The sequence below is a fragment of the Hordeum vulgare genome, chromosome 4H, assembly GCF_904849725.1.
Source record: "Hordeum vulgare subsp. vulgare chromosome 4H, MorexV3_pseudomolecules_assembly, whole genome shotgun sequence".
NCBI lineage: Eukaryota > Viridiplantae > Streptophyta > Magnoliopsida > Poales > Poaceae > Hordeum > Hordeum vulgare.
In genome coordinates, this window is record NC_058521.1 from 554921127 (window position 1) to 554926303 (window position 5177).

The window sequence follows — 5177 nt, forward strand, 5'->3', positions numbered from 1 at the left end:
GCAGGGCAAGGGGAAACCTCTGTCGTTGCGACGCCGGTTGAGGAGGAAGTTAATGATGATGATCATGAAACTCCAGTTCAAGTTTCTGTTGAACCACGCAGGTCGACGAGATCACGCGCTGCTCCAGAGTGGTACGGTAATCCCGTCTTATCAATCATGTTGTTAGACAACAATGAACCTGCAAATTATGAAGAAGCAATGGTGGGCCTAGATTCCAACAAATGGCTAGAAGCCATGAAATCCGAGATAGGATCCATGTATGAGAACAAAGTGTGGACTTTGGAGATACTACCTGAGGGCCGCAAGGCTATTAAGAACAAATGGATTTTTAAGAAGAAGACGGACGCTGACGGTAATGTGACCGTTTATAAAGCTCGACTTGTGACAAAGGGTTTTTCACAAGTTCCAGGAGTTGACTACGATGAGACCTTCTCACCCGTAGCGATGCTTAAATCCGTCAGAATCATGTTAGCAATAGCTGCATTTTTCAATTATGAAATCTGGCAGATGGATGTCAAAACGGCGTTCCTTAACGGTTTCCTTAAGGAAGAGTTGTATATGATGCAACCCGAAGGTTTTGTCGATCCTGAAAATGCTGACAAAGTGTGCAAGCTCCAGCGATCCATTTATGGACTGGTGCAAGCATCTCGGAGTTGGAACAAACGTTTTGATGAGGTGATCAAAGCATTTGGGTTTATACAAGTGGTTGGAGAATCTTGTATTTACAAGAAAGTGAGTGGGAGCTCTGTGGCGTTTCTAATATTATATGTGGATGACATATTACTGATTGGAAACAACGTAGAGCTTTTGGAGAGCATAAAAGGTTACTTGAATAAAAGTTTCTCTATGAAGGACCTAGGAGAAGCTGCTTACATTCTAGGCATTAAGATCTATAGGGATAGATCAAAACGCCTGATAGGACTTTCACAAAGCACATACCTTGATAAAGTTTTGAAGAGGTTCAAAATGGAACAGTCCAAGAAAGGGTTCTTGCCAGTGTTACAAGGTATGAGATTGAGTAAGACTCAGTGCCCAGCAACTGATGAAGATAGAGAGCATATGCGCTCCGTCCCCTATGCTTCAGCCATAGGTTCTATCATGTATGCGATGCTGTGCACTAGACCGGATGTTAGCCTGGCCATAAGTATGGCAGGTAGGTTCCAGAGTAATCCAGGAGTGGATCACTGGACAACGGTCAAGAATATCCTGAAGTACCTGAAAAGGACTAAGGAGATGTTTCTCGTGTATGGAGGTGACGAAGAGCTCGCTGTAAAAGGTTACGTCGATGCAAGCTTTGACACAGATCCGGACGACTCTAAGTCGCAAACCGGATACGTATTTATTCTTAATGGGGGTGCAGTAAGCTGGTGCAGTTCCAAGCAAAGCGTCGTAGCAGATTCTACATGTGAAGCGGAGTACATGGCTGCCTCGGAGGCGGCTAAGGAGGGTGTCTAGATGAAGCAGTTCATGACGGATCTTGGAGTGGTGCCAAGTGCACTGGATCCAATAACCTTGTTCTGTGACAACACTGGTGCCATTGCCTTAGCAAAGGAACCAAGGTTTCACAAGAAGACCAGACACATCAAACGACGCTTCAACCTCATCCGCGACTACGTCGAGGAGGAGGACGTAAATATATGCAAAGTGCACACGGATCTGAATGTAGCAGACCTGCTGACTAAACCTCTTCCACGGCCAAAACATGATCGACACCAGAACTGTATGGGTGTTAGATTTATTACAATGTAATTCACATGGTGATGTGAGGGCTAGATTATTGACTCTAGTGCAAGTGGGAGACTGTTGGAATTATGCCCTAGAGGCAATAATAAATGTATAGTTATTATTATAATTCTTGTATCAAGATAATAGTTTATTATCCATGCTATAATTGTATTGAATGAAGACTCATTTACATGTGTGGATACATAGACAAAACACCGTCCCTAGCATGCCTCTAGTTGGCTAGCCAGTTGATCGATGATAGTCAGTGTCTTCTGATTATGAACAAGGTGTTGTTGCTTGATAACTGGATCACGTCATTGGGAGAATCACGTGATGGACTAGACCCAAACTAATAGACGTAGCATGTTGATCGTGTCATTTTGTTGCTACTGTTTTCTGCGTGTCAAGTATTTATTCCTATGACCATGAGATCATATAACTCACTGACACCGGAGGAATTCTTTGTGTGTATCAAACGTCGCAACGTAACTGGGTGAATATAAAGATGCTCTACAGGTATCTCCGAAGGTGTTAGTTGAGTTAGTATGGATCAAGACTGGGATTTGTCACTCCGTGTGACGGAGAGGTATCTCGGGGCCCACTCGGTAATACAACATCACACACAAGCCTTGCAAGCAATGTAACTTAGTGTAAGTTGCGGGATCTTGTATTACAGAACGAGTAAAGAGACTTGCCGGTAAACGAGATTGAAATAGGTATACGGATACTGACGATCGAATCTCGGGCAAGTAACATACCGAAGGACAAAGGGAATGACATACGGGATTATACGAATACTTGGCACTGAGGTTCAAACGATAAAGATCTTCGTAGAATATGTAGGATCCAATATGGGCATCCAGGTCCCGCTATTGGATATTGACCGAGGAGTCTCTCGGGTCATGTCTACATAGTTCTCGAACCCGCAGGGTCTGCACACTTAAGGTTCGACGTTGTTTTATGCGTATTTGAGTTATATGGTTGGTTACCGAATGTTGTTCGGAGTTCCGGATGAGATCACAGACGTCACGAGGGTTTCCGGAATGGTCCGGAAACGAAGATTGATATATAGGATGACCTCATTTGATTACCGGAAGGTTTTCGGAGTTACCGGGAATGTACCGGGAATGACGAATGGGTTCCGGGAGTTTACCGGGGGGGGGGGGGGGGCAACCCACCCCGGGGAAGCCCATAGGCTTTGGGGAGACACACCAGCCCTTAGTGGGCTGGTGGGACAGCCCCAAGGGGGCCTATGCGCCAAGGAAGGGAAATCAAAGGAAAGGAAAAAAAAAGGAGGGAAGAAGTGGGAAGGAAGGGGGACTCCTCCCACCAAACCTAGTCCAACTCGGTTTGGGGGGGGGGAGTCCTCCCCCCCTTGGCTCGGCCGACCCCTTGAGGGTCCCTTGGACCCCAAGGCAAGGTCCCCCTCCCTCCTCCTATATATATGGGGCTTTTAGGGCAGATTTGAGACGACTTTCTCACGGCTTCCCGACCACATACCTCCATAGTTTTTCCTCTAGATCGCGTTTCTGCGGAGCTCGGGCGGAGCCCTACTGAGACGAGATCATCACCAACCTCCGGAGCGCCGTCACGCTGCCGGAGAACTCTTCTACCTCTCCGTCTCTCTTGCTGGATCAAGAAGGCCGAGATCATCGTCGAGCTGTACGTGTGCTGAACGCGGAGGTGCCGTCCGTTCGGTACTAGATCGTGGGACTGATCGCGGGATTGTTCGCGGGGTGGATCGAGGGACGTGAGGACGTTCCACTACATCAACCACGTTCTCTAACGCTTCTGCTGTACGATCTACAAGGGTACGTTGATCACTCATCCCCTCTCGTAGATGGACATCACCATGATAGGTCTTCGTGCGCGTAGGAAAATTTTTGTTTCCCATGCGACGTTCCCAACACTACGTACCCTTGTAGACCGTACAACAGAAGCGTTAGTGAACGCGGTTGATGTAGTGGAATGTCCTCACGTCCCTCGATCTGCCCCGCGAACCGTCTCGCGATCAGTTCCACGATCTAGTGCCGAAGGAGGCACCTCCGCGTTCAGCACACGTACAGCTCGACGATGATCTCGGCCTTCTTGATCCAGCAAGAGAGACGGAGAGGTAGAAGAGTTGTCCGGCAGAGTGATGGTGCTCCGGAGGTTGGTGATGATCTTGTCTCAGCAGGGCTCCGCCCGAGATCCGCAGAAACGCGATCTAGAGGAAAAACCGTGGAGGTTTGTGGTCGGGCTGCCGTGGAGAAGTCGTCTCAAATCAGCCCTAAAACCTCCGTATATATAGGGGAAGAGGGGGAGCCTTGCCTTGGGGGTCCAAGGACCCCTAAGGGTTTCGACCGAGCCAAGGGGGGAAGGTCTCCCCTTCCAAACCGAATCCAACTTGGTTTGGAAGGTGGAGTCCTTCTTCCCTTTCCCACCTCCTCCTTTTTTTTCTTTTCTCTTTGATTTTCTTCCTATGGCGCATAGGGCCTTCTTGGGCTGTCCCACCAGCCCACTAAGGGCTGGTGTGCCACCCCCAAGGCCTATGGGCTTCCCCAGGGTGGGTTGCCCCCCCGGTGAACTCCCGGAACCCATTCGTCATTCCCGGTACATTCCCGGTAACTCCGAAAACCTTCCGGTAATCAAATGAGGTCATCCTATATATCAATCTTCGTTTCCGGACCATTCCGGAAACCCTCGTGATGTCCGTGATCTCATACGGGACTCCGAACAACATTTGGTAACCAACCATATAACTCAAATACGCATAAAACAACGTCGAACCTTAAGTGTGCAGACCCTGCGAGTTCGAGAACTATGTAGACATGACCCGAGAGACTCCTCGGTCAATATCCAATAGCGGGACCTGGATGCCCATATTGGATCCTACATATTCTATGAAGATCTTATCGTTTGAACCTTAGTGCCAAGGATTCATATAATCCCGTATGTCATTCCCTTTGTCCTTCGGTATGTTACTTGCCCGAGATTCGATCGTCACTATCCGCATACCTATTTCAATCTCGTTTACCGGCAAGTCTCTTTACTCGTTCCGTAATACAAGATCCCGCAACTTACATTAAGTCACATTGCTTGCAAGGCTTTTGTGTGATGTTGTATTACCGAGTGGGCCCCGAGATACCTCTCCGTCACACGGAGTGACAAATCCCAGTCTTGATCCATACTAACTCAACGAACACCTTCGGAGATACCTGTAGAGTATCTTTATAGTCACCCAGTTACGTTGCGATGTTTGACACACACAAAGTATTCCTCTAGTGTTAGTGAGTTATATGATCTCATGGTCATAGAAACAAATACTTGACACGCAGAAAAACAGTAGCAACAAAATGACACGATCAACATGCTACGTCTATTAGTTTGGGTCTAGTCCATCATGTGATTCTCCTAATGATGTGATCGAGTTATAAAGCAACAACACCTTGTTCATAATCAGAAGACAGTGA